Here is a 21,649-nt window from a genome sequence, read left to right as displayed (position 1 = left end):
TATGCAGAACAGAACAATAAAATCTGCAGATTACATGTGTTTTTGGTGAGGTTGGGTGGGTAATTTTCTAATATTTGTGCTTATAATGATATTATGGTGGTAAGTGAGTCATTTTTGCAGTTTTGAGCTTCTTTGGGTTGTAGGATTCAAGGTAGAAATGCTGCATTTTCTTGGCAAATCTTGGAGAGTTCATTTCTCATTTGTGGTTAGATGCAACTTCATGCAAATTTTATGGAGTTTTATGTGCCAAATGTTGATTTGCAGAATTTGAGTCAAAATGGCATGGCTCTCAAAGGTCTTTTATGTAGGATCCATTTTTACATGCTTGTGTGATGCACTTTTGATGAACTTTGAATAAATTGATGTGTTTTTGGTGAAAATCTCTCATGGTTTGTGCTTCATAGAATTATATTTCATCATTCCAGGCTATCTTTCACACTTGCAATCCATGTTCTATTGCAATCTTAATTTTGTTGAATTTGTGCATAAGCAACTGCATAGCTTATGCAATCCTGCATGACCAAAATTCTTGCCATTTTTCACCTTTATTGCAAGTGCATAAGGAGAGTGCATAGCTTATGCAACACTGCATAACCTCATTTTGTCAAAATTCATATCTGTCAAAACTTGCATAAGGTGAGTGCATGACCTATGCACAATTGCATAACTTCAAATCCTTCATTTTCTCTCTCTGCCGAAGTTTGCATAAGGAAGGTGCATAAGCTATGCACTTCTGCATAACCAAAATTCCACAGCTCCAATTCTGCCGAAGGTTGCATAAGCAGAGTGCATAACCTATACACTTCTGCATGACCAAAAACCCAGAAAAATCATTCTTGCCGAGGGGTGCATAAGGAAGGTGCATAGCCTATGCACCTCTGCATAACCAAGATCTCCAAAAAATCAATTCAGCCGAAGAGTGCATAAGCAGAGTGCATAGCCTATGCACTCCTGCATAACCAGAAAACAGAAAATCCCAAAAGTTGCCGAGACCTGCATAAGGAATGTGCATAGCCTATGCACTTCTGCATAACCAAAATTTCTGAATCCCAAAAATTGCCGCAGAGTGCATAAGCAGAGTGCATAGCCTATGCACATCTGCATGACCCAAGTTTCTGAAAAACAATTCTTGCCGAGAGATGCATAAGGGGAGTGCATAACTTATGCACTCCCGCATGACTTCGCTCCTCACCATTTCAGGGTCACCGAAACATGCATAAGGACAGTGCATAACCTATGCACTTATGCATAAGCACTTTTCTGAAATATAAATCCTTTTGAAACACGCACAGGTTATGCATAAATCATTTTCTCCTTATGCAGTCTCCTACAACCCGATTCAAATTCATTTTCAGCAAAGGCCATTCCCACCACCTCCACTTCCCGACTATTGAACCCCACGACCGCCCTTCATCCTCCATTTCTTTCCGGCATTCTCGCCATCTCTCTTCCATCTTCTCCATCAGCGCTCTCATCACGAAACCCTAAATCCCCCTACATTTCCATCTCTTCTCCAATCGACCATGGATTCCCCTCCACATTCCCGCCCCGCCTCTCCTCTTGAAGTCTCTCCATTGTCTTCGATACATCCCCCTTCCAATCCTCCACCACAAACGACACCACCACCACCTCCATCAACCACATACAAACGCAAAATCCGATCCAAATCCGTGCGACCCATGCCCTCTGCTCCTCCTCTGTCCAAACGCAAAGACCCACCCACCCCATTTTCGGAACCACCTCCTAAAAAGCCAAAAGCTCCAGCCTCTACACCTTCTTCCAGCAAAAGGACAGTTTCAGCAACCCCATTTGTATCAAAGCTACCCTGGCCTCTCCCTGATACAATTCAAAAAGCTGCTTTCAAAAGACTCAAAGATAGAAGGGTACAACCTACTAGGTATATATCTGCTGATGCTCTACAATCTCTGGGTTTATTTGATAATGTAGTTGCATTTCTTGACGGTATGGGTTGGACAGAATTTGTGCATAAGCAAGAGGTAGTTTATCCAATTCTAGTTTTGGAGTTTATTTCTTCATTCTCTGCTACCCTCAACTTGCATGATGTAGACCATAAGCCAATTATGACATTTAGATGCTTGGGGCAAAATAGAGAGCTGTCATTGGATCAATTTCATAGCATTTTTGGTTTTGCAATTGATGGGTTCTTTAGAGTACCACATACTGGAGTAGAGGTAGCCAATAAAGGCATCTGGAATCCTGCCCAATTTTGGAGAATCATAACAAACCAACCCCAAACCTTCTCTGCTGGTAGGTCCAAAACATCCCAAATCCTTGACCCTGCACTTAGGTTTATTCATAGGTTGATGGCTAGCACCATTTTGGGCGGAGGGACTAGTTCAGTCCGTGGGCAAATCTGAACTTTTATGTTATGGTGTGCATTTCACAAAGTTAAGGTGTCTCAGTGTTACTTCTTTTGCGAACATGTGTTGCATATTGCCACCAAATCCATTGGTGATATTGTTTTGGGTGGACTCATCATCATAGCCAAACATTTTGGCTTTAATCTCAGAGCACTCAATCCCAAAGACTTGAGGACACTTCCTATTTTGATACTGCACCCTTAACCAAAACAGGGTTCCATTTATCATATTTTGATGATACTGGCCACCCTGCAGCAGAAACTGAGCCTATTGCACAACCAGAAACCCAACCTTTCACACGGTCCCACAAAGACCCTACTACCCTTACCCCACCCCTCGGCCTACTCAGACACTCCAGCTACCTGCCACGGCCCATTCCTCCTACAAATGAACCTACCTCATCCACAAGACCTCCTCCATTCAACACTAAAGCCTTATTCACCTACCTTGACAGTTTAGTGATGATATCTACTTTGTAGATAGGAAGCTTGTGATGGTCTTGATACACTAAAGGATCGTCATGAGCAACTATTTGACCTTGTCATGGAAACCAGGACAAACAGAAGAATCAAGGAAATGGTGAAGCAACTCATGATCTTCTGGGCATGCCACCCCCACCTCCATCACCTCCTCCTGCACCATCATTTCGACAGCAGCCACCAGCCCCTTAGCAACATCCTTGGACAAAGGAAAAACAATAGACATAGATTAGTGTTTAGTTTACTTTTGTTCAATCTTGTAGGACCTTTTCTTTGTAAATATGTTCAAACATTTATACTTTGTTTTGGATTTTGTTGATTTGCTCTGAATTAGTTTCTTCTAAATTCTGCTTTCTTTTGAAGTTTTATTGAATAGCTATTACATTCGTCTTCTTTGATTTTTATTGCACTTATTGCCTTTTTGTACATATTTGCCCATACTGTCTATATTTCCATACTTTTCTGCTTGGTTGTACATTTCCCTTGCCAATTCCCATGCATAGCTTTTGTATACCTGCATGACTATGAATTTCCTCATGCATAACCTTTGCATAGCTTTGTGCAACCCTTTTCGCTACTGCAGAATCGCACAAGTTGTATTTCCCTTATGCAAGCATCTGCATAGCCTATGCAACATCTATTGCCTCTTATGCAGCACTGCATGGCTTATGCACCTTACCTATGCACATGTTCTGGACAGCACTTAACTCTGCATAACACATGCGACTTCTTATGCATACACAGAACTTGAATTCTCATACTGTGTAACTCTTTCTTTTTGTTCTTATTTTTACAATATTATTTGCTTTGAGTTTTGGATATCTCTTGTTTGAGACATTGAGGACAATGTCCAATTTTGAGTTTGGGGGTGCACATTTTGATTTTTAGCTTTATTTTTCACATTTTGAGTATAAGAGCATCTCATCCCATTTCATTTACATATATTGTAAATATTTTACATATACATCCATCCATACATATTCATTACACATTTACACACACATTATACATCACTTAGAAATTGTACAAATTGCATACAAATAGACTTCCTCCATTTAGTTCATGCATTACTCATTTTAGGAATCATACACCATGCATTAAAATCTTTTGCCAAATCCCTTGAGTATTGAAAATGTGCCTATGAAAGTGATTTGACTCACCTTTTAGTTGGGTTTGTGGATTGAAAGTTTCCTAAAGGTGCAAGGTTTTGAAGTGTCTATCTCTTGCCTATATCTTCTTAGCCAAAAAGCCACCCAATTAGTCATTTGGAGGTGGAAGTGTTTAGAGGGAATTGTTGGATATAAGGTAGTCAAATGATGTCTCACCAATCCTAGAACAAATTTTCTAAACCTTTCAAGGCGAAATACCAGCTTGTACTTGAAAAGAGAGATGATTAGGCATTCTTTGATTTAAACCTTCTCATTTTAAACCTTTGGCCCTTTTCCTAATTAAAATTGACCCTTGCAAACCCCTTTGAGCCTTTTTACCTCTAATTTTTCTTGAAATCCTTATTGTTACCTAGCTAATGAACCAAACACTCCAACCCTTTTCATGAGAATAATTATTTACAATATTAGGTACATAAAAAAATGAAAAAAAAAAGAGAAAAAGAAAAGAAAAGAAAAAAATACAATAAAAGGGAGAAGAAATACTTGTCACCTTGTAAAAGTGCTAGTATATGTGCTTTTCACTATTGCCATTCAAAATGAAAGAAATCCACCCAAAGTATCAAAAGAAATGAGTTTGGGGGTGGCAATTTTAGGGACAATCATCAAAAGAAAATACAAAATACAAGTTAAAGTATCAAAATGTCCCTCCATTTTTATGTGTTTTGTAAACTATGCTAGCACTTGACAATCCTCATTGTGTATTCTTCTCTCCCATATAAAAAAAAGAGAAAAAGAAAAAAATATATAATAAAGTGTACCTTATGTTTCAAAAATTGAAAATATTCTCATGCTTTGAATACTTTTTACCCATCTTTCTTCTTAGCCTCATTTTAAACCCCATGGCCTCATTACATCCCTAAAAAGACCTTTGATCTCTTGATAGTACTTGCTACATTAGTGGAGATAGGAGTAGGGAATTTGCCTATGGGATTGGAAAACTATTCATCTATTCATTCAATTCTATCATTCCATGTTGAGATACTTTGGTTATCAATTGTCCTAGAATTCCTTTTGAGCATGACTCTCTCTTTTGATTAGTTGGTTTGGGGATTTGAATGATAATTGACTTGATGGCTAAGCGGTGAAAGCTTGGATAAGCATTAAATTCTTTGCATTTTGAAGGATGGGTATATGGATTGTTGGTATGGCTAAAGGTGTGTTAAGTTACCTTAATGAGTGATTTTCATAACTCTTTGGATAAGGCACCCTTAAAAACTTTGCACCACATTTTAAAGTTTGCTTGAGGACAAGCAAAAGCTTGAGTTTGGGGGTATTTGATGCATACATTTTGCATAGTCATTTAGGTCTAATTTTATAACCATTTTTATTTGATTATTAACCATTTTTAGCTAATTTTATTAGTTAATTAGTTAGTTTTTCATAATTGTCAATTTTGCACTAATTTGTAATTTTTACTTTGTTTTGTAGGAAAAATGGTGTTTTTGAAGGACTAAAGAGAATTTTGCCATTGAGGAGTGTCTTCTACAGCAAAAAGATGCCAAAAACAAGTTTTCAAGCTGAAATATGCATTGACCAAACTGTGCATAACTTGCCGCATAAGCTATGCAGTTCTGCATAAGGAGACTGCACAGCTTATGCACATTCTCACCTCCCTTATGCAGATTCACGAAATTGTGCATAACCTATGCACCAAGTCATGCAGCTTCGCATAAGTGACCCAGAACCAGCCGAAAACTGCATAAGGGACTGCATAACTTATGCAGTCCACTTATGCAGTCCCATAAAGAGTTCATTAATGAGCTGGCAGAAGATTCCCTTAATGTATTCCTCCTAGAACATACTATTTTAGGGCTCCATGTCAGAAAAATGATATAAATAGTCCCATTTTCTCATTTTAGAGGGGAGGCAAGGAGCAAAGGAAAAAAAGGAGGAGGCTAAGCAGAATTTGAGGAGTCATTTCACCTTCCACACCATTTTCAACTAAGATTTGCAGATTTCTTTCTTTCTTTACACTTTTCTACATTTCTAGTGTTTAATTACTTACTTCTTAGCTTAGATTAAAGCTTTATTTCCATTTAAACTCATCATATCTTGTAAGCATTATGGATAGTGAGTAGTTTACTTTTGATTCTGGAGTAAGGGTTGTAATATTTGAGATATTTGTGGATTTTGATTGGGTAATCCATATTTTGTGGTCTTAATGAGTTTTATTCATTTCTTGTAAGCTTAATGACATGCTTAATGTAGGATCCCATTGAGTAATGTTCTTAATCCATGGTTGAAGCACCGAAAGGAGAAGGCCTTGTGATAGATAATCAGGAAATTGGACTTAATTAACTTAGACCTAGAAATAGGCTAAGGATTAAGAGGATTCACAGATTAATTAAGGAACTTAATGGGTCTTAATTAATTCTAACTCCACGAAAGTAGGATTAGTTTGATTAAGGCACTCTTTGTCTCACTCGAAAGGGAATTCAAAGGATTTAAGAATTAATCTCCTTAAAACCCATTAGTTTCACAAGATTGGATAACCAATTTAAAATCTCAAAATAGCTCGAATATGAAATCCCGAACTCCGGAATCACCTTTTTACCATTGTTAATTTCTAATCGAATTTAATCATTTGCCAATTTAAATATTGCCATATTTGAACTTGCTTATTTCTATTTGATGCAATTTTAGTTTAATTAATACATTGTTGAATAGAATATTAATTTTGCACAATTAGATTTCACATTCCATTACCCATTAATTCATCATTTTAATCTCATAAATACTTCAATTTAGTCAACTTTTATATCGAAAATTCAATCATTAACACAACTCCTCGTGGGATCGATATTTTTCTATACTACTTGTACGACCCGTGCACTTGCGGTTGGGACGCATCAAGTTTTTGGCGCCGTTGCCGGGGAGTTGTTTGTTTAAGATTGAATTCTTGATTATTTTAGTTGTTTTTAGTTTTATCTTTGTTATCTTTTCATTTTTGTGTTTGTTTGTTCTTTTTCAGGTACTTTAATCTTTTATGAGAAGAGCTAGAAGCTCAAGTGACACAACCTTACTTTTCAATCCTGAAATTGAGAAATTTTGTAAGGCCAACAAGAAAGAAACCAGAAGAAGGAAGGAAGCTTCGAGAGAAACTGAATTAGAAGCAGATATGGCTGATGAAAGAATTAGAATTGGTGTTGGTAATGCTGGAAATGGTCAAAACAATGAAAATGAAGCCCAAGGGGAAGAAGTTGTTAATGCAAACGTGCCTAGGGGAAGTATGATGGATCATGCTTTTCCTCGTTTTGATGACTTGAGAGAGAGCATAGCAAGACCAAGGATTGATGCAAACAGCTACAAGATGGATTTTGGAGTTCTTCAAATGATCCAAAACTCTCAATTTGGAGGACATCCTTCTGAAAATCCACACACACACTTGAAGAAATTTGCTATGATTTGCGACATGCAAAAACAACCTGGAGTGTCTGATGATGCAGCAAGATTGAAGCTATTTCCATTCTCTTTGAAAGATAGAGCATTGGATTGGCTTGATTCTTTACCTCACAACTCCATTACAAATTGGGAGCAACTAACTGATGCATTTCTTGCACAATATTTTCCACCTGGAAAAACTCAAGAGCTGAGGAATCAAATGACATCTTTCAGACCAAGAGAAGATGAAACTCTCTATGAATCATGGATGAGATGGAAGGAATTGGAAAGATTATGCCCACATCATGCCATTCCAAAATGGATGATAAATCAGAATTTCTACACAAATGTCACTCCTGCAATCAGAGGAATTATTGATGCTCAAACAGGAGGAGAATTTATTATAAAGCATGAAGATGAAGCTTATGAGTTATTAGAGAAAATTGCAAAGAATACTCATCTTTGGAGTAGTCCAAGAGGACCAGCTCCAACTCAGATAAAGGCAATTTGGAATGTATGATCTTGATCCATTCAACATGATTAATGAAAAGTTTGATGCACTTAAAAATGTCCTTGCTAAGAAGATGTAAGATTTGAGAATGTTGTTTAGTTCAAAATCATCAGATGTAATTTCACAACAAGTGGCTTATCCAGAGGAAACTACCACCGTGGAGTAGATTATGGAGAACAAGAAGCATATTTTGGTTATTTTGGAAACATGCAATTGGAGAATCCTTATTCTCAAACTTACAATCCAAATTGGAGGAATCATCCATACTTTTCATTGGGCAATCAGCAAGGTCAAGTTCAAAATCGAATTTTCAACCACAACAAAGAAAGTCAAGTTCCATATCAGAAAATAGGCAACCATTGCCTAATTTTCAGAGAAAAATATGAACCCTCCACCAAAACAGAAAGAACGAAATTCCTCCACTGAAGCTTTATTGCAAAAGATTCTTGCCAACCAAAATAATCATTATGAGGAGATGAGAGATGTGAAAGCAAGGCTGGATCAAATGCTAACACACAACTGAATGCTGGAAAACCAGATTGCACAACAAGCATCTTCCTCAAGTGCCAAATCTTTTGGAAAGCTTCCAAGTCAACCAGAAAATCCAAGAGAGCATTGTCAAGCTATTACTTTAAGAAGTGGTAAAGTTATAAATGATGAGAAGAGTGAAAGCAGTGAGAAGAGAGAAAATGAAAAAGGAACCGATGAGAGTGAAAAACAAGAGAGTAAGGAGAAATTTGAAGAAAAGAAGAGAAGTATATACCTCCAGGCCCTACAAGCCACAACTTCCCTTTCCACAAAGATTTCACAAAGCCAAGCTTGATAGGCAATTTGGGAAGTTCTTAGAGGTTTTGAAGAAACTTTACATAAATGTGCCTTTTGTTGATGCTCTTTCACAAATGCCCTCTTATGCAAAATTCTTGAAAGAAATTCTCTCAAATAAGAGAAAACTTGAAGATGATGAAACTGTAGCTTTGACAGAAGAATGTAGTGCTATCCTCCAGAGGAAACTTCCTCCAAAGCTTAAGGATCCAGGGAGTTTTTCAATTCCATGCCACATTGGAGAGTCTTGTTCTACAAAAGCTCTATGTGATTTAGGGGCCAGCGTTAGCCTTATGCCCCTTTCTATCTATGAAAAGCTCAACATGGGAGATCTAAAGCCAACCCACATTTCTCTTGATTAGTGAGAACAATCAAGTATCCTGAAGGGATTTTGGAGAATGTGCCCCTGAAGGTTGGAAAGTTCTATATACCTGTTGACTTTGTCATTTTGGACATGGAAGAAGATTCTAATATTCCAATTATATTGGGGAGACCCTTTCTAGCTACAGCAGGAGCATTGATTGATGTGAAAGGAGAAAAGCTTACTCTTAGAGTTGGTGAAGAGCAGTTAATTTTCAATATCAATAACACTATGAAAAAGCATCATTCTGAAGCTGATACTTGCTTGAGAGTTGATATTATTGATGAGCTGGTTGAAGAACACTTCAGAAAAAAATATCCAGAAGATCCACTTGAAAATTGTTTGGTTCATGGAGGAGGCATAGACTATGACAACCCTCATGTAGCTGCATATACTCAACACTTAGAGGGAAGTCCACCATTCATTTCTGCTCCAGTATTTCAACTCACACAAAAGGAAAAAGCTGAATTTAAGCAATCATCATTCAAGGAAGAAGATGCACCTAAGGTAGAACTTAAGCAACTTCCTTCTCAGCTCAGGTATGAATTTCTTGGCACTAATAACACTTATCCAGTAATTGTAAATGCAAATTTGAGTACTTTAGAGGCTGATAAGTTGTTAAGAGTGTTGAGACAATTTAGGAAAGTCTTAGGATACACCATAGAAGACATTAAGGGAATAAGCCCACATTTTTGCATGCATAGAATCAGTTTGGAAGAAAATTGTAAACCATCTATTGAACATCAAAGGAGGTTGAACCCAAATATGAAAGAAGTTGTTAAAAAGGAAATTTTGAAGTTGCTTGATGCAGGGATCATATATCCCATCTCGCAGATGCACTTGGGTGAGCCCAGTACATGTTGTCCCAAAAAAGGGTGGAATGACAGTTGTCAAAAATGAAAACAATGAATTAATTCCCACCAGAACAGTGACTAGTTGGCGAATGTGCATAGATTACAGAAAATTAAATGTTGCCACTAGAAAAGATCATTTTCCACTTCTCTTCATTGATCAAATGTTGGAAAGACTAGCTAGGCATTCTTACTTTTGCTATTTAGATGGATATTCAGGTTTTTTTCAAATCCCTATCCATCCAAATGATCAAGAGAAAACCACTTTTACTTGTCCATATGGAACCTTTGCCTATAGGAGGATGCCATTTGGGTTGTGTAATGCACCAGCCACTTTTCAGAGGTGCATGATGGCAATCTTCTCAGATTTCATTGAAGACATAATGGAGGTTTTTATGGACGATTTTTCTGTTTATGGATCGTCATTTGATATATGCTTGGCTAACCTTTTTACTTGTCCAGATTTTTCACCTCTGCATAACCAAGATCTCCAAAAAATCAATTCAGCCGAAGAGTGCATAAGCAGAGTGCATAGCCTATGCACTCCTGCAGAACCAGAAAACAGAAAATCCCAAAAGTTGCCGAGACCTGCATAAGGAATGTGCATAGCCTATGCACTTCTGCATAACCAAAATTTCTGAATCCCAAAAATTGCCGCAGAGTGCATAAGCAGAGTGCATAGCCTATGCACATCTGCATGACCCAAGTTTCTGAAAAACAATTCTTGCCGAGAGATGCATAAGGGGAGTGCATAACTTATGCACTCCCGCATGACTTCGCTCCTCACCATTTCAGGGTCACCGAAACATGCATAAGGACAGTGCATAACCTATGCACTTATGCATAAGCACTTTTCTGAAATATAAATCTTTTTGAAACACGCACAGGTTATGCATAAATCATTTTCTCCTTATGCAGTCTCCTACAACCCGATTCAAATTCATTTTCAGCAAAGGCCATTCCCACCACCTCCACTTCCCGACTCTTGAACCCCACGACCGCCCTTCATCCTCCATTTCTTTCCGGCATTCTCGCCATCTCTCTCCCATCTTCTCCATCAGCGCTCTCATCACGAAACCCTAAATCCCCCTACATTTCCATCTCTTCTCCAATCGACCATGGATTCCCCTCCACATTCCCGCCCCGCCTCTCCTCTTGAAGTCTCTCCATTGTCTTCGATACATCCCCCTTCCAATCCTCCACCACAAACGACACCACCACCACCTCCATCAACCACATACAAACGCAAAATCCGATCCAAATCCGTGCGACCCATGCCCTCTGCTCCTCCTCTGTCCAAACGCAAAGACCCACCCACCCCATTTTCGGAACCACCTCCTAAAAAGCCAAAAGCTCCAGCCTCTACACCTTCTTCCAAAGAAAAGGACGGTTCAAGAACCCCATTTGTATCAAAGCTACCTGGCCTCTCCCGATACAATTCAAAAGTGCTTTCAAAAGACTCAAAGATAGAAGGGTACAACCTACTAGGTATATATCTGTGATGCTCTACAATCTCCGGGTTTATTTGATAATGTAGTTGCATTTCTTGGGTATGGGTTGGAGAATTTGTACATAAGCAAGAGGTAGTTTATCCAATTCTAGTTTTGGAGTTTATTTATTCATTCTCTGCTACCCTCAACTTGCATGATGTAGACCATAAGCCAATTATGACATTTAGATGCTTGGGGCAAAATAGAGAGCTGTCATTGGATCAATTTCATAGCATTTTTGGTTTTGCAATTGATGGGTTCTTTAGAGTACCACATACTGGAGTAGAGGTAGCCAATAAAGGCATCTGGAATCCTGCCCAATTTTGGAGAATCATAACAAACCAACCCCAAACCTTCTCTGCTGGTAGGTCCAAAACATCCCAAATCCTTGACCCTGCACTTAGGTTTATTCATAGGTTGATGGCTAGCACCATATTGGGCAGAGGGACTAGTTCTGGTGCTGTGGGCAAATCTGAACTTTTTATGTTATGGTGTGCATTTCACAAAGTTAAGGTGTCTCCAGGTTACTTCTTTTGCGAACATGTGCTGCATATTGCCACCAAATCCATTGGTGATATTGTTTTGGGTGGACTCATCACTGTCATAGCCAAACATTTTGGCTTTAATCCTGCAGAGCACTCAATCCCAGCACTTGAGGACACTTCCTATTTTGATACTGCACACTTAACCAAAACAGGGTTCCATTTATCATATTTTGATGATACTGGCCACCCTGCAGCAGAAACTGAGCCTATTGCACAACCAGAAACCCAACCTTTCACACCAGTCCCACAGCACCCTACTACCCCTACCCCACCCCCTCAGCCTACTCAGGACACTCCAGCTACCTCTGCTCAGCCCATTCCTCCTACAGCTGAACCTACCTCATCCACAGCACCTCCTCCATTCAACACTAAAGCCTTATTCACCTACCTCGACAGGCTTAGTGATGATATCTACTTTGTGGATAGGAAGCTTGACAGTGGTCTTGATACACTAAAGGATCGTCATGAGCAACTATTTGACCTTGTCATGGAAACCAGGGACAAACAGAAAGAACTGAAGGAAATGGTGAAGCAACTCATGATCTTCCTGGGCATGCCACCCCCACCTCCATCACCTCCTCCTGCACCATCATTTCGACAGCCGTGAGTAGAAAACAGCCACTTAGCAACATCCTTGGACAAAGGAAAAACAATAGACATAGATTAGTGTTTAGTTTACTTTTGTTCAATCTTGTAGGACCTTTTCTTTGTAAATATGTTCAAACATTTATACTTTGTTTTGGATTTTGTTGATTTGCTCTGAATTAGTTTCTTTTAAATTCTGTTTCCTTTGAAGTTTTATTGAATAGCTATTACATTCGTCTTCTTTGATTTTTATTGCACTTATTGCCTTTTTGTACATATTTGCCCATACTCTGTCTATATTTCCATACTTTTACTGCTGGTTGTACATTTCCCCTTGCCAATTCCCATGCAGCGGTTTTGTATACTGCATGACTATGAATTTCCTCATGCAGAACCTTTGCATAGCCGGTGCAACCCTTTCTGCTATACAGAATCGCACAGTTGTATTTCCCTTATGCAAGCATCTGCATAGCCTATGCAACATCTATTGCCTCTTATGCAAGATCGCATGGCTTATGCACCTTACCTATGCACATGTTCGACTGAGACTTAACTCTGCATAACACGTGCGACTTCTTATGCATACCAGAATTGAATTCTCATACTGGTAACTCTTTCTTTTTGTTCTTATTTTTACAATATTATTTGCTTTGAGTTTTGGATATCTACTGTTTGAGACATTGAGGACAATGTCCAATTTTGAGTTTGGGGGTGCACATTTTGATTTTTAGCTTTATTTTTCACATTTTGAGTATAAGAGCATCTCATCCCATTTCATTTACATATATTGTAAATATTTTACATATACATCCATCCATACATATTCATTACACATTTACACACACATTATACATCACTTAGAAATTGTACAAATTGCATACAAATAGACTTCCTCCATTTAGTTCATGCATTACTCATTTTAGGAATCATACACCATGCATTAAAATCTTTTGCCAAATCCCTTGAGTATTGAAAATGTGCCTATGAAAGTGATTTGACTCACCTTTTAGTTGGGTTTGTGGATTGAAAGTTTCCTAAAAGGTGCAAGGTTTTGAAGTGTCTATCTCTTGCCTATATCTTCTTAGCCAAAAAGCCACCCAATTAGTCATTTGGAGGTGGAAGTGTTTAGAGGGAATTGTTGGATATAAGGTAGTCAAATGATGTCTCACCAATCCTAGAACAAATTTTCTAAACCTTTCAAGTGAAATATCAGCTTATACTTGAAAAGAGAGATGATTAGGCATTCTTTGATTTAAACTTTCTCATTTTAAACCTTTGGCCCTTTTCCTAATTAAAATTGACCCTTGCAAACCCCTTTGAGCCTTTTTACCTCTAATTTTTCTTGAAATCCTTATTGTTACCTAGCTAATGAACCAAACACTCCAACCCTTTTCATGAGAATAATTATTTACAATATTAGGTACATAAAAAAATGAAAAAAAAAAAGAGAAAAAGAAAAGAAAAATACAATAAAAGGGAGAAGAAATGCTTGTCACCTTGTAAAAGTGCTAGTATATGTGCTTTTCACTATTGCCATTCAAAATGAAAGAAATCCACCCAAAGTATCAAAAGAAATGAGTTTGGGGGTGGCAATTTTAGGGACAATCATCAAAAGAAAATACAAAATACAAGTTAAAGTATCAAAATGTCCCTCCATTTTTATGTGTTTTGTAAACTATGCTAGCACTTGACAATCCTCATTGTGTATTCTTCTCTCCCATATAAAAAAGAGAAAAAGAAAAAAATATATAATAAAGTGTACCTTATGTTTCAAAAATTGAAAATATTCTCATGCTTTGAATACTTTTTACCCATCTTTCTTCTTAGCCTCATTTTAAACCCCATGGCCTCATTACATCCCTAAAAAGACCTTTGATCTCTTGATAGTACTTGCTACATTAGTGGAGATAGGAGTAGGGAATTTGCCTATGGGATTGGAAAACTATTCATCTATTCATTCAATTCTATCATTCCATGTTGAGATACTTTGGTTATCAATTGTCCTAGAATTCCTTTTGAGCATGACTCTCTCTTTTGATTAGTTGGTTTGGGGATTTGAATGATAATTGACTTGATGGCTAAGCGGTGAAAGCTTGGATAAGCATTAAATTCTTTGCATTTTGAAGGATGGGTATATGGATTGTTGGTATGGCTAAAGGTGTGTTAAGTTACCTTAATGAGTGATTTTCATAACTCTTTGGATAAGGCACCCTTAAAAACTTTGCACCACATTTTAAAGTTTGCTTGAGGACAAGCAAAAGCTTGAGTTTGTGGGTATTTGATGCATACATTTTGCATAATCATTTAGGTCTAATTTCACAATCATTTTATTTGATTATTAGTCATTTTTAGCTAATTTCATTAGTTAATTAGTTAGTTTTTCATAGTTGTCAATTTTGCACTAATTTGTAATTTTTACTTTGTTTAGTAGGAAAAATGGTGTTTTTGAAGGACTAAAGAGAATTTTGCCATTGAGGAGTGTCTTCTACAGCAAAAAGATGCCAAAAACAAGTTTTCAAGCTGAAATATGCATTGACCAAACTGTGCATAACTTGCGCATAAGCTATGCGATTACGCATAAGGAGGAAGAACACTGTTCCCGAACCAGCCGAAATGTGCATAAGGAGACTGCACAGCTTATGCACACTCTCACCTCCCTTATGCAGATTCACGAAATTGTGCATAACCTATGCACCAAGTCATGCAGCTTCGCATAAGTGACCCAGAACCAGCCGAAAACCGCATAAGGGACTGCATAACTTATGCGATCCACTTATCTGATCCCATAAAGAGTTCATTAATGAGTCGTAAGATTCCCTTAATGTATTCCTCCTAGAACATACTATTTTAGGGCTCCATGTCAGAAAAATGATATAAATAGTCCCATTTTCTCATTTTAGAGGGGAGGCAAGGAGCAAAGGAAAAAAAGGAGGAGGCTAAGCAGAATTTGAGGAGTCATTTCACCTTCCACACCATTTTCAACTAAGATTTGCAGATTTCTTTCTTTCTTTACACTTTTCTACATTTCTAGTGTTTAATTACTTACTTCTTAGCTTAGATTAAAGCTTTATTTCCATTTAAACTCATCATATCTTGTAAGCATTATGGATAGTGAGTAGTTTACTTTTGATTCTGGAGTAAGGGTTGTAATATTTGAGATATTTGTGGATTTTGATTGGGTAATCCATATTTTGTGGTCTTAATGAGTTTTATTCATTTCTTGTAAGCTTAATGACATGCTTAATGTAGGATCCCATTGAGTAATGTTCTTAATCCATGGTTGAAGCACCGAAAGGAGAAGGCCTTGTGATAGATAATCAGGAAATTGGACTTAATTAACTTAGACCTAGAAATAGGCTAAGGATTAAGAGGATTCACAGATTAATTAAGGAACTTAATGGGTCTTAATTAATTCTAACTCCACGAAAGTAGGATTAGTTTGATTAAGGCACTCTTTGTCTCACTCGAAAGGGAATTCAAAGGATTTAAGAATTAATCTCCTTAAAACCCATTAGTTTCACAAGATTGGATAACCAATTTAAAATCTCAAAATAGCTCGAATATGAAATCCCGAACTCCGGAATCGCCTTTTTACCATTGTTAATTTCTAATCGAATTTAATCATTTGCCAATTTAAATATTGCCATATTTGAACTTGCTTATTTCTATTTGATGCAATTTTAGTTTAATTAATACATTGTTGAATAGAATATTAATTTTGCACAATTAGATTTCACATTCCATTACCCATTAATTCATCATTTTAATCTCATAAATACTTCAATTTAGTCAACTTTTATATCGAAAATTCAATCATTAACACAACTCCTCGTGGGATCGATATTTTTCTATACTACTTGTACGACCCGTGCACTTGCGGTTGGGACGCATCATTGGTCACTTGAAATTAGGCTTGATATGGGCTTAATGATGGGCTAGAGTTTAGTTAGGCTTACTACGGGCATCGAGGGCCTTATGCTGACCCAAGTCCTAGTATCGATCCGGCTTATGAGATCGGGTTGTGACAATATTGGTGTCAGAGCTTAGGCTCTAGATTCATGGGTAGTACATGTCTAAGGCTTAAGAAGAGTCTGGTTAGGGGTTCACATGCAGAGTATAGGATCTTATTTCATCTTCTTTTGTAACTCCATGTTTTTAGCTTTTGCGTTATACCTCAGGTAATATAAGAGCGCTTGAGTTAGTGTCTTGATTTTCGTGGAATACATAGAGATGTGAAATAGAGTTAGCAAAAATGTTGAGGTCTGCCATGACGATACGTACTCCAAGAAATGCTATGTTTCTATCAGTATGGGTTTAAGTTGCGCTCTTATTAGTGTAAGGTACGAGGACATAAATGTAACACCCCTGCATGCATAGTCCTGTGCAAATCACTGTTCCGGTGACTAGTGTCCGTCCGAAAAATTAAGAGGATTAGGACCATGTTTAAGTCATATAGAAAAGCCCTAAATGAAAATAAATAGCCACTATATGATGATGAAATGAAAACTTAGAAAACAAAGCATAAAAGGTTAAATGAGTCAAGGGTCACAATGATGGGTGACCGTACCGGGAAGTAATTGCGAGGTCTGTTACAACCCTAATTTAGTACGGGACATTGTGACACCGCAGTCCTAGGAATTACTATGAAGTTAATGGAAATGAGAAAACTACAGAAAAGAGTTGAGAATTAGGTCAAATAATTAGATCAGGGTTCCGGAAGAAATACAGAATTTTTGAAAAATCGGATCAGACCGACAATGGGCAAAATGGTCAATTCACCCTTAAAGGTGACTGTTAGCCTAAGTGTCCATTAATATGTTGGAAATTAAATTTATGAAAATTTGATATAAATTGAAGAAGTTATGGAAAAAGAAATGAAAAGAAAAAGAAAAGAAATTAAAGATAAAACTTTATGACATCATTGAGTGATCTAAGCATGACTCCATAAATAATTTTAATTTCTCATTAATTAATTGAGGGGATAATTAAAGCATAAAAAGCCAAGAATTGAAATTAAAAGAAAGAAAAATTTACTCTTCTTCCTCCTATTGCCGTGAGCCTTCACTCACCTCTCCCTCTCTTATAGTTTCCACCATTAAAGCTTATATTTAAGCTTTTTAAACCTCAAATTTCACCATAAATCTTTTGGGAAAAATAGCATAAACTTCAAATTGAACCTCAAGAGGAAGATTAAAAGGAGAAGAATTGAAGAAAATTGAGGAAAATTGGAGATAAAATTCTGCTCAACAATTGAAAAAGAGACTGGGAAGAAAGATAAGGAAAAGTGAGTCAAGGCCTAGAGGCGACTCATACAAGGTTTATGCACAAAACCATTTCAATTTTGATTTGCTATGAGAAAATTTATTTAAATATATTTTATCATAATTTATGCTGAATAATGACTTGAGAAATGCTGTGTTGCCCACTTTGTGAATTGAAATTTGAAATGGGAATTTACTTAATATTTGAATGAAATGTTTGAATAACTTGATTTTAAATTGGTTTTGGATTCACACTTAGCATGACAGTATCACTGTGTTCCTCCTCCGTTTATGGGGTTGAGATTGACTATATTCCTCCCTCTCTGGCTTGCCAGTTGAGGTTGAGATCGAATGAGCACTCATATAGCTAGCTAGCCACCTCCCTCATTGATTTCAATTAGTGGGGTTGAGATTGCTTTGTCGTGGTGTACAACACGGCATTGATCAGAAATTTTGTGTCATGACCTAAGTTGTGTATGGATTGGCAATACTTTGATTTATAAATTATTTTGACAAAATGGTATTACAAAAGTGACTCTAACTTTATGAATTATATTGTGCAATGGTTTAAATTTGTGTTTATGGATGTATGTTTTGATATTCAAAATATTTAAATTTTTATTATGCACCACTGAGTAATCATTACTTAGCGATAGCTTTTAATTGCTGTCGCAAATAAAGGAAATGATAAAGCAGCAGAGTGAGCTGCTAAGTTGTCAGGGGAGCTACATTGAGGATTTTTGTACGGGTATTGCTTTATACCCTTGTAAATTAGTTGATGTAAATATTATTTTGTTCATATGTATCTATGTAGTTAATTGAGCAGTTGTACATTAAAGTCTGTAATAATATTATTTTTGGTTTTCTTTCTATAAATTAAGACTTGTTTATGTAAATTAAATCAAATGCAATGATGAAGAATTTTATGAAACTGAGTTGAGTTGCATATTTTGAAATGATATTGTGTTTACTGGTGTTGATTTGAGACTATATTGGAGTTTGAGGTTGAAAAATAAATTTATTGGGAGTGTTTTTACAGGTGTTAGAAGAACTATTTTTGTGACACCCCTTACCCGTGTACAGTATATCCGAGTAAGCAATGACACACGGTGTACCGGCACACTCTATTTTACCTTAATTAATTTTTATCATAGTTTTGAATATAACTTGTGAAATATTATTTATTTAAGTCATTTATCGAAATTATAATTTATTTGAGGTTCCGAAAATTTTATAGAAAATCCGGCAGAGTACCGGCTAAAAATGGAGAAAACAGTTCTTCGGAACCTGTGAAAACACTTCCTATAATCATATTCAATCATCTCAAACTCCAATATCAAAATCTTAATATTTTTCAAGTTCATTTCTCAATCATTCATCTCATGAGATAATCATATACAAATCACAGATAGATATTCACTTTTCCATTTACAAACATAATTTTCATTATTTACATGAAAATCAAAATACATTACATAAGTTTAATTACATATGAGAAAATAAAAGTTAATTACAAAAATACCAAAATGAAACCTAGTGTCCTACCAATGCACTGTAGAAGGTGAGGTGACACGGACACTATGCAGAGCTGCAGGACGGTCTCACCCAGTCTGCGGTCTACTGGGCTCTCGATCAGTATCTCCAGAACCTACGCGTGGCAAAAGCAACGCGCTAAGCAATAATGCTTAGTGGTGCAATAATAAAATAAAAGGGAAATAGCAGAAAATAAATATGTATTGAATGTATTGATGTTTTACTGGTTTTGTACTTATTATAATCATTTATTTCGTTAACTTTATCCACTTTCATTCTTTTGGTTGCCCAAGTAACCTATACTGAACGACTGGACTGGATAACCGGGTAAACTGGCACTGGGTATCAAGTACCTCGGGCCGTCACACCATCGGTCACATATGTATCTCCCGGTGTGCAACAGAACAGCTAACAAGCTGTAAATAATATTAGGCACGAGGCCAAGTCTCAACACAATGTCAAAATGGCTAAAAGCCATAAAATCACAGAATGGCATAATGCCATGTGCAGTACTGCTAACTGAACCCTATTGGCATGCCAAACTATCCAAACCAATCTTGTTAGATATACTAGGACATTTGATACTTTTGAATTCTTCAATTTTTGAATTTCAAGTTTTGGTGTCACTATTCACTTCATTAGTCAACAAAAATGTTGACTTTTGGATAGAAAATAGGTGCATTGGTTTTAACACTCCCAATGTACCACATTTTACATTTAAAACTTGTTGGAATTAATCATCAATACCATTTCTAAGTTTAGCACTAAGGGAGCAGAATTTTCAGTTTTTGCACCCCAACTTTACTGTTCCATTAGTAGTATTCTGATTGGAAATTTGAGGAAATGGTAAACATGAAAGTTGTTCCTTATTTTGTCTAGTTGAATTTCTTTTTTTGAATCACTCCATTTGGAGTTTTGTTGTCACGACCCAGGGATGGGGTTGGGACGTGCTTGTTCAACCAGCTACGCATTGGAGTGAGCTTCGTGTCCCACATCGGAAATGGGAAGAAAAGATTTGGGCCATATATGTGGGAGCCTTCCTCACCTGGTCAGCGCGCTTTTGGGAATGAAACCTCCCAAGGGACAAATCCGTGAGGCCCATGGGCCAAAGCGGACAATACTAACTGGAGAAGGATCGGGCTGTTACAATTTGGTATCAGAGCTGGACTCCCTCTAGTACGATGTGTGGTGCGAGGACGCACCAGGCGGAAGCTGGTGGGCTTGTCACGACCCAGGGATGGGGTTGGGACGTGCTTGTTCAACCAGCTACGCATTGGAGTGAGCTTCGTGTCCCACATCGGAAATGGGAAGAAAAGATTTGGGCCATATATGTGGGAGCCTTCCTCACCTGGTCAGCGCGCTTTTGGGAATGAAACCTCCCAAGGGACAAATCCGTGAGGCCCATGGGCCAAAGCGAACAATACTAACTGGAGAAGGATCGGGCTGTTACATTTGTAGCTCCAGATATGGTCCAAAAACCACAGCTGGCAGGATTGCAAAACTGCAGAATTGACCATATCTACAGTGCAGTGAACAGTGAATACCACTGCCTTGTTGGATAGGTTCTGGCCATAATTTGGGGTAGGTTTCTTCATGAAAGTTGTTTGTCTATGTCTTAACTTATTGCTGTAAAAATTTCAGGTCAATTGGCCCATTCTACAATGAGTTATGGCCAAATGAACAATTACTGTTCATTTGGTCATTCTGCAGATTCTGGTTGCAGGGTATCCGTATTGGGGCCAGTTTTTGGTCTTTTGGGCATGGTTTCTTCAGCAAAATTGTGCCATTATATGTCTAGTTTCATGTCCAATTGGCCAAACACCAATTGAACCTACACAGCCAAAGATATGGTAGTCCAAACAGGCTGGACTCCCAGCCTCACCTGCTGCTGTCACTAGGCAGCCTACCAAATCAGTGTGTAACACTCTAATGCACTTCAAATTATGGTCAACTTACCTCAAATGGTCACTAATTGACCATTAAAATGTTCACTCATCATTTCATAAGCCAAGTCCAAATTTCACTCCCAAAACCCTAATTCTCATTATGATTCACACCACACACCTTAGTTAACACTTTCATTCCTTATATATATATATATATATATATACACTTTAAACACCCTCTCTAATCCACTCTAAGCCCATCTAAACCATCAAAGTCATAACCCTCACTAGGCAGCCGAATTCCATGGTATACATACACATGAGTTTTAGTCCATTTAATTCACAATTTCATATTAATTTCAAGTCCCTAACATGGAATAAAAGAAATATATGC

At 37.3% G+C, this 21,649-nt stretch overlaps 1 non-coding gene and 1 pseudogene across 1 annotated transcript; one reads left to right on the top strand and one right to left on the bottom strand.

Annotated features, from left to right (window-relative positions):
• Positions 1 to 21,649, top strand: part of LOC131181314 (uncharacterized) — a 171,029-nt pseudogene that overhangs the window by 129,504 nt on the left and 19,876 nt on the right.
• On the bottom strand, positions 7,616 to 7,722 carry LOC131181774 (small nucleolar RNA R71). Its single transcript, XR_009150252.1, has one exon. It is a non-coding gene; the product is annotated as a small nucleolar RNA R71 (small nucleolar RNA).

This window comes from Hevea brasiliensis, chromosome 7, assembly GCF_030052815.1.
Source record: "Hevea brasiliensis isolate MT/VB/25A 57/8 chromosome 7, ASM3005281v1, whole genome shotgun sequence".
NCBI lineage: Eukaryota > Viridiplantae > Streptophyta > Magnoliopsida > Malpighiales > Euphorbiaceae > Hevea > Hevea brasiliensis.
Note: the sequence above shows the minus strand (reverse complement) of the source record. Positions and strands in the feature narration are given on the sequence as shown.